Raw genomic sequence first — 13,037 nt, forward strand, 5'->3', positions numbered from 1 at the left:
TGGCAGAAGTTTAATTGTGAATGTACTGTAATTATATTAGATTATTTACTTTGTTTTCAGATAATCTGTCTGTATGGAGCACCATAGACTGTGATAATAATAGTTTATTATTGGATGCAATGGATAACAAAAGGAACTGTCGAAACTACGACAGTATGCTGACAACTATGTATAATCAGGATACCAAAGAGAAACTACTGAGAATGGTCCGACTGGTACTGGAATCTAGAACCTGGTCTGTTGAGCTACTGATGAAGGCGATGGACAAATCTTTGAGACTCGGGTATACTGATGTTGTATTCTTCTTGCATGCTCATGGGGCGACGTTTAGTGACAGGAGCCTCGAATATGCAATCATGGATAAGCCAGTCGGATATAATACCTACCCCCTTGTAATGTATTTACTTGAACGTCGTCAATTCAGCAAAGATCATATCAACACTACACTGCAAATGTGTTTAGAAATGGGGCATTTCAAGCTTATGAAGATGCTTTTAGAAAAGGGAGCTGAGTTCACAGACAAAAGTCTGCAGTGCGCAATCCACAAAAACTGGAAACCCTCAGATCGACATCCGGCTGTGGAGTTAGTCCTGGAAGCTCGACAATGGGATACAGCCGAGAAGAATGCGGCATTGTTTAACGCTGTGAAGTTAGGGGACATAAAAGTGATCAAGAGTCTGATGGGATGTGGAGGGGTGGTGTCGAGGGAGTGCTTGACGGAAGTCTTTCAAAGGAAGTGTAAACCGTCACACCGCCTCTCTCTCGTCAGGCAGCTGGTTACTAGTTCTTTGTCACAGGATATCCTTATTGATGTCAGGGAAATGGCTAGGGTACTATCAGAACCGAAAGTCCAGTCTTACATTCAGCACTTTATTGTGTAAGATACGTATCAACGGAATACTAGGCTTATGTCAAACTCTGGGTCGTGCAACGACAGTGAGATCTTGTAAAAGTATGTTTTGAAACAACGATTGGGAGAGAACATACTGTACAGTATCTAAGGACTGCGTATGGTTTAAATATTTTTAAAAAAATGCAATCATGTGCATTACCGATTAAATAGAACCTTTGGGACTGAGGATGATCATTTCACTGCTTTTATGATACCTTCACTTAGAAGATTCCATATTTAACAGATGTAGTATGAACACAATACGTATATTTGGTGGACAACAGAAATTAATGGCAAGTTATAAACTCATTTAGGGTGTTTCTGCATTGACATTGTTTAAGTTGGACCAGGAAAACTGTTCATCAACGACGATTTAATCCACAAGATAGAGCAACCATTTTGACAGTGATCAGTTGACGTTATCATATCAACATTAGTGACGTCATAATGGGCATGTTTTGCGTTTCAGTTATATCCCATATACTTCACTTTACCTTGGTTAGTTTATATAGTAGAAGTGGTAGATATCAAATTATTGTTGACGTGTGGGTAGTTCGATTGACATTGTTCCAATGATGTTTAACTCGATGACATATAATTTAAACTAGGTCAAAGTTAAGTGTATCTAAATAAAATCGACACGTTGACGAACCTCTTCCGAGGTTGAATTATAAACAGAAGCTTGTTTGACGTGATCAAATGACACAATGACGTAATATTTATTCAAGTAATGACGTAACAATCGACACTTACAATTAAAGGAACATAACTGTATGGCTATTTGTTGACGGACTCTTGTACGCCTTCCATGGCGATAGGGTTGTGTGAATTAAAACAGAGCTTAATAGACTAGATTTAGAAATGTAAAAAAATGCATCACTCGAGCTTCAAAGGAAAATCAGTTATGCAGTAACTATAACAATTACTCAGTTATACTGATGTGTAAAAACTTAAGTTCTGATTAAAAAATACATTTGAGTTGTCTCTTGTAAGTTAAGTGCTATGTAAATTAATTTACCTGTGTCTATATATGGTAATGGTCAAAATGATAATTCATTCATATATTGACGTATTGTTTGCTCGCAAAGTAATGACGCAACAATCAACATCTATCATCAAAGGGACATAACTCTATGCCTAATTGTAGAGAACCCATGTACGCCTTTCATGGTGATAGGTGATGTGAAGACTAGTACACAACAAGTTTGATAGACTGATTTCATAGAATGTAAGCATGTATGTCTGTCAAGAATCATTCGCGCTTCCTAGGAAAATCAAGTTTGCAGTAATTATGACAATTGCCCAGTTACACTGATGTATAATAACTTGATTCGGTAAAATGATATTTGAGTTGTATCTCGTTAGTTAAGTGCTATTGAAATTAATTAACATGTCTCTACACATCATAATGATCAAGATGATTTACTTATGTAAAATATGTAGTGTCGTCACGTCATTTTTGTTAATTTAATATCAATAAGACTGACTTGCTAACATTTAAGTTGAACGCGAATGTGTCAAGGAAAGCAGACTGCAGTTTGACATATGATAAGCTACCACTGTTAGACTGTTCATTATACATTTTTTGTTCAATTTCAACAAATTTTATTGACATATTATTTACAGTCAAGATGAGTAGACAACAGGCAAGGCCTATCTAGGTCTTCTCCTTAAGGTAAAAAGTGGCAAGAAGTATAGACAAATATAATAATATATATACAGTACACATTAATACAAATATTCAAACAAGCAAAAACAAAAGGGGAAGTAACTCCTTAATGTCAAAATTTAATATATATATATAGATATTTTTATATTGTAACCCATTAGAGGTATTTAATGTGGATTGTTACACAAAAAGTTAGAATTAAAATAAATGACTTGTTACCATTGAGAGTAAACTATTTATTATAAATATTTGTTGACATTGGATTATATCCCCAAACAGAGGAAAGGCCAAACAGTCTATATGCACAACACACAGACCATACTGATGGGGATCAAAAGCCAATGTCAGCAAATAGATATGTAGCATCTGATAGGGTTACACAAGCTAAGTAGATAATATCGTTTTTGTTTTAATCAGTCTAAAAGGAGTTACTTCGTATAAACAATTAAAATTAAAAATAAAAAAAAATAAAAATACTGAAGAATGATATATTCAATTTGCCCAATGTACATTATTTAGTTGTATTTAGGTACATATATCTAGGTTTCATTTACATGGTATAAAACTCTCAAAATAAATAAGTTTTATATAGATAATCTGATAAGAGAAAAATTGAAAAAAATATTGAGAAAACATATTCTGTAGTATATATTGAATTTAGAACCTAGAGCCTGCTATATATTTGTAGCTTACCAGGGGACATAACTCGTACAATGTACAAGAAAATATAGTTTATAGGGTATAGAGCTCATACAGGAAATAAAAATAAGTAAAATAAAATAAATAAAGACAACTAAATACATAAACAATAGATAAGTAGATAAAATCGAAAAAAGGTAAGTACATATTTATGAAATAGATATAAAAAAATAAATAAATATATATACGAGTTTCATAAAAGCTTTTTATATTTATGTAGTACAGATTCATTTAATTGTGGAAAAATCTATTAGATTGTAAGATAAAATTTGATACATGGGACAGAATATCCCTGTTTTCGATATCATTATATCTTTTACAACCGTGTAGTAAAGTAAGCATACTTAAATTATCACGAGCATAGTGATTCAAATTTTGTTGCAGGGTTTGTCGAATATTATTGTATATATTATATTTGCATTCATAGAAGTAATGAGTGGTAGTTTCAAATGAACAGTTACAGTCACACATTGGGGATTCAACTTAATGATCCTTATAACGGTTAATAGTTATATATTTATTGAACGTCCGACAAAACAGTAGAATTTTTCTGTACCATTGAGATGAATATCAATTAATCAATCAATCATATATATGTATATTAAAGATAAGTTTGTGTATTAATAAACTGTAAAATTACAGTATAATGTAGTCTAAGAGCATTTATGTACTGACAAAGAACGATGTATGGTTTGGTCCTTTTTCGGCTCATTTAATTTTCCAAATTGTTATTTAATGATTAATTTGTTTGTATTTTAAATATTTAGTACATCCCTGATTCAACTATAATAATGGTAATCATCCGAAATATGCATAAATTAAGAAAATTTAGAAATTTTACAGTTTTGACCATATTTTAAGGACAAAATATAATAGTTTTGTACTTTTAGATCAAAGAACAATGCATATTATTTATGTACTCTAAGTTTAAATACATTGTATTATATAGGAACTCTATAAAGTACTTTTAATACTTTGTGTAATATTTATGTACATGTACTAAATATATTAAAATCCTCATGACAAGTATGATATATATCTGTATATCACAGGGGATCATACAGTATGTTTTAAGCATGTTGTATAATATGTATGCTCTGTTATTACAAAACAATAATGTATATAATTATGTAGTTAAAACATTTTGACTGGTTTTATCAAATACACGTGACCAGTTCTCAAAATTATGTAAATCTATAATGGTTTCTTGGTGATTATCTATTTCTAAATATAATTGGAATGGAAATTCCCCAGAACAATAAAATATTGACCATCTTTGTAATCTCCTTGCCTTGTCAATGGGTACAACCAAATAGATCATCAACAACACGTCATTATCGACCTCTGTTTTGAGGTTCTCTTGCAACCCCAACCAATATTGTTCCCCTTAGACTCATCTCTGTATAAGAGTCTCGCCTCTCAGTCGTTGCACATTCTCGATATTCCAGGGGTTACTATCACTGTTGTAATATCCACCCCTTCAATATATCATAGTAAAATTGACGGGATTTCAGGAGAAATTACTAACCACATCTACAATCATACAGTCAACCCCAATGTACCACTATTCGATTATTTTGGTGTAGATCAAAAAAATTAATCTAATTGTCTCATCTGTTTTAGCACACAGAACCTTCAGATTTGCTCTGACATATTCCAGTTGTGGATCCTACAACAGTGATAGTAACTCCTGGAATATCGATGATGGCTATAACGGGACCGACCTCTCCCCGTCTTTACTTGAAGGTTCCTATTCAGGGCTTATCTTGTAAAGCTGGATGCCGGTGTTCTGAGGGTACCATTTATTCCTCTACATGGCCACAAATTCCTTTCCAAAACTCTTACACATGTTTTCCAATGTAATGCTCTCTGGTCGTCAAATGATGAAGATGGGTCTCACACAAGGGTTTAGGACGAGTCAAGTTCAGGTAGTTGAGGAAAACCGGAGTACCCAGAGAAACATCGACAACCGATGATTTGTGTGTATGTCATTATCGATATATAACCTGGAGCAGCAACAAAGAAGTGACGTCATGACACAAAAAGGTGATACGAGGACGGCCGGAAAAATGCGCACATTGCTGGATGTTTGCAGGACATTTTGAAATTAAAAAAAAAGTTTCGTAGTTATGCGATAGAAAATATCTTCATGTCAGATGTTAATGAATCTCGTCTCGCCAAGGCTAAAACTTCCCTTGGCTTGTTTCATAAGACTAGAGAGCGTATGAATGTATGAATAAAGAGGAAAGCGATCACAGAACTGTAAACAGTAAAAAATGAAATAAAACTATTCCTACACGTTTACCTTTAAACTTCTCATCAGTCATCAAACTTCATTGTAGTCCCCGAATAAAAGCGTACATAAAACTGTCTTGTGGTAAAAAAAACTACTGCTGCTGGCTCCGATATAAAGGCATAAACAAAACAACAGTTTATACAAGAATAGTTTTATTAGGTAAAATTATGTTCTTTTATTTTCTTTATTCATTGGCATTCGACTAAAAAAGAAATGTCCTCTAAAATAAGTATATTTCTTTTGATAATGCTCATTGTTCTATCCTCAAGGTTTAAATTCAAGCTTATTGGATAACTTAACATCTTAACAATTGTATATACATTCAAATATGAATCATCTAGTTAAAATCAGTACACATTTCCATAACGATGATATCCAATCATTTTTATAGACTGATTTGGGATGCCCAGTCCAGTTCCCAGTTCCGCATCTGCGCCTTCCGCTTGTTCCGGTGCTTACTTAGTTCTATACTTCGGCGCGTTCGATCCTTCTGCGGGACTAGAGATATGGTGTAAGGGGAGATAACCTGTCGACTGCGAGTTGGACACACTGAACTACTCCATTTGTCAAGTTTCTTTTGCAATCTACTGCTGGTGAAGTCTCGCAGTGTTTCATCCGTGATCTCAATCGAGACGTCAGTCACGTTTTTGTTATAAACCATAAGAATCTGAAATACAACATGTAGATTAAGCCTAATGCATTATCAAAGTGGTTTTGTTACAATGTTTCTGATAGGAACAAATAAAATGAGACAACATACTTATTAAGCATCAATCTGTGATATTGTATATACACCAGCTACACCATGAAGCAAAGAGATAATTCTAACATGGTGGACAAAATATTGTCGAATTTTCCAGGTGATCTGCTCTTCTATCAAGCAACACTAAGAAGAATTTAAATTACATATTAAGGATGTCAGTCGTTGTTCATTTTTGTCTTGAGAAAGAGGTAGGGACAGATCGTCTCGAAAATTCAACAATATTTTGTCCACACTGAACTACGCTCCATATTTACTACTTCTAGCCATTCGTATCCTACAGTCATACGCTTATAGGAGGCAGTATCAACTAGAATACAACCGTTTATAGTACTTAGTTGACCCATATCAGATACAATGAAATCTATTTTACTGCATAATTTGGCTATAAATCAAATGAAATAATGATAATATTAATGACAATAGAAAAAAAAAAAAAAAAAAAAAAAAAAAACAAAAAAAAACAACAGAAACAAAAAAACAAAAAAACAAAAAAACACACACACACAAAATAACAACAATACGGAAACACTTTGCAGATCACGCGCAGTATTTGTTTTACCTTTAAAACTTGTTCCAAAGCAGACAAGTCATCCTTTGTTTCAATATAAACCCGGATATGACCTTTGACCTTATACGCCATTTCCTGTTCCAGCATATCGAGTACTGGCGATGGATTATCAACAGGACCATAAATCATCTCTTCAATATTTTTGTCGGCAAATGGACGGTATTTCTCATTAACCGTTGTAACTGAAACATATAGATGAAATAAGATTAAGAACAAAAAAAGGAATAATGTTTTTTTCTCTTATAAATATGATTTTAGACATGAACCTGTGTTATCACAGAACATCCGATTGTTCTGCTCGTTTGCTTGGAAGTTTTAGAATACGTTGGAAAATATTCCGAGTAGCGTCTTCATAAAACGATGATCAAAACATAGCAAACCACAAATTCTTCTTGAATGCAAAGCCAGTGTGATTACATGATATTCTGGTTTCTTGGACACAATCTTGCGAAAGAAAAGAATTGATCAATATAAGCGGGAACAGTGATTACTCAGTATACGACTTCATAGTTATTAAGTTGTTCGTTTACATTCATTCAATGTATTATTATTACTAGTCGATCACTCAGAAGACAGTTTCTTCAAAGAATAGCTTCTTTGCAACCGGCCTTATAAGATAAGAATGTGGAAAAAAAGTTTGCCGTAGATGCAATTCATATATATTGAATATCGAAGATCCATATTCAGCAAATATGTTAATGAACTACATGTACATACTAAAGTTTGAGAAGAGAGGAAGATTTTCTACACAAACGCTGTCGTCATGGCAAGCCAAGGAGTGGATCTTCGAGTCCTGGTTTTCTGTATTGAAGAATGCCGCATTATCCGTCATGTCTGGGAAAGGGGAGGCGGTGGCATCTACGATCATCTTTAGAAGACCATAACACGCCCGTAACTTCTTGTTCCATACATCACCTGTATAATAAAAGGAGTTTCAACAGTCAAGAGACATTTTAAATGGTATTAATATATGGTATATAGATGACAGTCGAATCCAAGTTCTCGTCAGTGTAGCAAAATGCCTGTGATATTAATTACGAACACTTAAGTTTATACAGGTGAAATGTAATACAAAAAGAAAATGTAAGATGAAAGTAGTGAAAACAATTACAGCAGGTGATAGGTACCTTCTGAGAAAAGTTTTTAAAAGCGTTTCAAAAAGCAAAACAAGTTATTTCATATAATTTTTTTTTGTGTTAACTAGACATACTTTTACAATTGGGTTCACGCCAGTTATTGTTCAAATGATGAGTATCGTTTAAACTGTGTCAGGGGTGGACCACCTTTAAATAAAGATGCGCCGATAAACAAATACTTATGGTTCAATTGACTATCGATTCTTCTTGACATGAACATAAAGTGTACATGTAAGATAAATAAATAAAAAAAACTATTGAAAATTACAGCAGTTGGTTTTATGATTAATCTGTCGATACCTTTGCCGATGCATCCTCCACAATTATTGACAAAACAGTCCTCCGTCTGTCTGTCCAGTTTCGGTTTGGAAAGTACCTGAGCACCGGCCCAAAGATGAGAGGAGAGACTCGAAGAGAGAGTTTTCCTGTGTGATTTCGTATCCTCACAGAAGTTTTTGTAGTAACCCGCCGGATTACAACCTCTAGGAAAAATATATCAAAATATTCAATGGAATGACTGTAAATAATACAATATGTTTGAATTAATACTAATTAGAATAACTTTATTATTGTGTTTAAAATTTTGTTTCAAGTTATGAGAAAATTATGATTGTCTGGAGTAAAGATTGTATGTTCAGGCAGTTACGAGAAACAAAACAAAACAATTTTTATTTCTTTGTATGATGCCTGCATAGTTTGCAAAGTACATCTTACGTCAGTGATTAGATTTGTTATAATTCCTGCACCCTGTTACATATATCAATACTGTATTTCAAAATAAAAAAAAATATCATTAATATTCATAAAAGGCATACTTGTCTCCATATTTGATGTAGAATGCATCATTTCCTAATGGATGTTTTGCGCATTTTGTTCGAGTTTTCTTGCTTTGCACCAGGACTCCCCCTGTGACACGGAATCTTATATTACAACATCTACATCACAAGACTGTTAAAATTCATATTGTTTTAAATACACACTGTGGTTAAATCAGGTTTATTGAATAAAGCTTGTTAATGCGTGTCGTATCTTTGGTAATTACTTATATATGAGCAACAGTTGATTAATGTTAAGAATATTTAAAATAACAGAAATAAAAATAATTGATTCATAGAGATTGCAAAAAATCACCCAAAAATACATCATTTCTTATTATCTCGAAATTCTTTTCAGAAATATGCATCGTTTTAATCTTGTTTCACACTAAATATTTGTACCTTTCTGATGAACATCTACCAATTCCTTGACGGTTTTGTATAATTGATCATTGTCAACATTCCAGAAATTAACGGACACATCCGCCTTCTTCTCTCTCACGTCGACGTAAACAAACCTCGCGTGACATCAAATACTCAATGACATCTGTCTCAAACTGAGGGCAGGGACACAGCTCTTTATCAAGGATGACGTGATTTCTGTAAGGTCAAGGGTTTCGACGCCATCTGATTCTTTTATACACGATATCTGTACCGCCTGACCTCTGGTATAATAAATCTTTTCTTCTTCGTGTCTCTCCTCAATATTTTCATCATTCATAGAAGACGTTTTGTAGCCTGCCAAAATTTTCAGTTTTCTATCTAAATCACTAGTGACCTCTTCAATGCATTCTAACAGACGAACGTCCATTCAATATCATCTTTGTCGTTAACGACGTCACTCCAATGCTGAGGAGTCGTCACAATAATAGGTGTCTTAACTTTGATACTGTCGTCTAGGATACCATCTCTAAGTTTCCTGCATACTTCCCTGCCCAGAGTTGTCTTCCCTTCTCCAGTGACACCGGATATCATCACCATATTGTAATCCTTCAGACGTTGGATCACAGCTTGCTCGGTCTTTGTCCTTGTAACAAGAATAGTCTTTGTTTCTTTTTCGTGCCTTTGCAACATTGTTTGTGCATTTTCTGTGAAATTTAAGAACAACAGTTATAGAGGTAATATGAAAACAATGTCCAATACCCTGTGGTGGATACAAGTAATACAACATAATATAAAATAAGCTTTGATAGTACATTTTAGCATTTTTGGTTGAATCAAGGATGGTTCCTTAATTCATATGTAGATGGCCTAATTAGTACCTCACACAGTTATTTAGAATACATTATAAGCGTCAATCTCAATATATGTAGGGGGTATGAAGTCATAACAACGCATCTTTGAAGAATAATTCTTATATTAAAAGTTTGTAAAATAAAGTTATATTGCTTTTTTAATTCAACTTTACGTCTATATTCTCTGTTGTAAAATACACTTTATACTTACTGCAAAAACTAAAAAATTAAAGTGAAGAAGGGATGGATTGATGTTACTATATGTAATGTTATACACACAAGGAATGGATTGATGTTACTATATGTAATGTAATACACACAAGGAATGGATTGATGTTACTATTTGTAATGTAACACACACAAGGAATGGATTGATGTTACTATCTGTAATGTTATAATCACAAGGAATGGATTGATGTTACTATCTGTAATGTAATAGATACAAGGGATGGATTGATGCTACTATCTGTAATGTTATAGTTATTTAATAAAACAACAAACACAATATTGATAGTAATGGCCACGGTGTTTATTTTGCCATTTAATATTGGGCGTCAATAACGGCCCACAACAAGCAAAGGGCGTCAATAACGGCCCACACAATTCAAAGGGGCGTCAATAACGGCCCACACAATTCAAGGGCGTCAATAACGGCCCACACAATTCAAGGGGCGTCAATAACGGCCCACGCATCAATCAAAGGGCGTCAATAACTGCCCAACTGGCATCACTACCAGTAGAAAACAAGTACAATAACAATTTAAATTGACTGAAAATTCAAGACATTTGATGATCAAGGAGAATCCAATGATCATCCAAAATATGCCAATTTAACTTGTGAAATATGCTTTTAATTATTCCCTGGGCTGATGTTAGCGAAGTCCTGCCAGCCCAACTAATATGGTATTAAAAAGCACGAAGGAAACACACGCGCAGAAGTATACAAACCAACGTCATGGCACAAACTCTACTGAATCATTCAATATAAATGTCCATTCTCTTGTAACTGCATTATTGGAATGGCGACTTTCACAGGTGTAACACAAACCATGAGGAAAATTCCAGCGATGCTGAAAAAGACATAAAACAACGCAGAAATCTCTTTCAATTTAAAGGGATAGGGAGGGAGGGTTTTCGTTTAACACCGTGACAAAAAAGACCGGAAAGGTCACTTCCGGTGATCTACAAAAGGTCGATGGGGCTGAATGTTATGAAGGGGGACAACTCATATATCAATTAAGCTAAATTTATGAAATAAACAAATTTAAAAAACCTGAACTTGTTCCTTAAATAACCCAAGTTATTCTGTAGTAATAACTTGTATTATTTAATAAAACAACAAACACAATATTGATAGTAATGGCCACGGTGTTTATTTTGCCATTTAATATTGGGCGTCAATAACGGCCCACAACAAGCAAAGGGCGTCAATAACGGCCCACACAATTCAAAGGGGCGTCAATAACGGCCCACACAATTCAAGGGCGTCAATAACGGCCCACACAATTCAAGGGGCGTCAATAACGGCCCACGCATCAATCAAAGGGCGTCAATAACTGCCCAACTGGCATCACTACCAGTAGAAAACAAGTACAATAACAATTTAAATTGACTGAAAATTCAAGACATTTGATGATCAAGGAGAATCCAATGATCATCCAAAATATGCCAATTTAACTTGTGAAATATGCTTTTAATTATTCCCTGGGCTGATGTTAGCGAAGTCCTGCCACAAGGCTCATGAAAATGAATTCATTTACATGAGCCTCCGCCACATGATAGGAATATTATGGGGGAACGAAGCTAACATCCCAAACCACCCTAGCCGAAATTAAACCAAATAGATAATTTCTACTGAAACATAACTACTTAAAACTGGTTACGAAAAATTGTGGGAATAACCGGTCGCCCCAAAACAGCATTCGCTCGATTGCCCCTTGTATACAATTGAGCAATATATCATTGCCTAAGCTATTTAGATGAACATTGTCTGTGTCTAAAAAATGCAACACGATTTGCCTGAATATCATTGTATTTAATATATCCACCCCCCAGTTCTAACACTTGTTTTGCAATGTCCCTATTGACTCTAATTCTGGCCCGATTGGCAGCAGACACATTCTCCGAACCGCGCCAACTTAACCGGGGCAACATCTGTGACCAAATTAGGACTGTACGGGGAAGGAGGCTAGCTAGGTACCTGAAGTCCATACAGATTTGTTCCCTTAAATTGTAGGACCCCACCTCAATAAGGTCATTGGCTCCACAATGTAATATTAGCATAGATGGTTCCCCCTTAGCATTCATCATATCCTGCACATTGGTAATAACAGAATCCCACCTCATCCCACTCTGTCCTCTCCACCATATATAACAACTCTGTCGTTGTAATCCAAGATGGCGACCCCCTGGCCTAGTCGCTGCGTGAAAGGAGGCTCGCTTAATAATGGAAGAGCCCACTATGTAGATCGAATGACTGTGATTTCCTGAAAACTTAAGGCTAAAATTAGCCCATGTAACAAATAGCCTAATTTTTGAACAATCAGAGCAAGGGGACGCCAGTGCTCTAGAATACTATTCATTATACTTTGAAAGGTGTAATACATTAGGTCTTTACAAAGAGGCAGGAAAACCTAAATCAAGACAAAGCAATATAGCTTAAAATTTTAGTTCTAACATAACTTTCTCTGGAATTCTGATATACTGCCTAAAGGTGTCTGAACTCCAGCGCCCCAACAACTGAATCTCCCTGTCAGATAAGCCCCTGATTGCTGCTTCAGTGGCAGCTCCTATTCTAAATGAATGCGTCTTATACCGATTGCTATCAAAGTCTAAGAAAAGCAAGGTTTTTTTTTAAAACTGATGCAAACTGGTACCTAGTCAAAGGAGAGAATGATCAAAATGGCAGAAGAGGGGGCCAGGGTTCCTATGCCTTACTGTTATGTACTGTTCAAGACATTTAAC

The sequence above is a fragment of the Argopecten irradians genome, chromosome 9 (genome assembly GCF_041381155.1).
Source record: "Argopecten irradians isolate NY chromosome 9, Ai_NY, whole genome shotgun sequence".
Taxonomy (NCBI): Eukaryota; Metazoa; Mollusca; class Bivalvia; order Pectinida; family Pectinidae; genus Argopecten; species Argopecten irradians.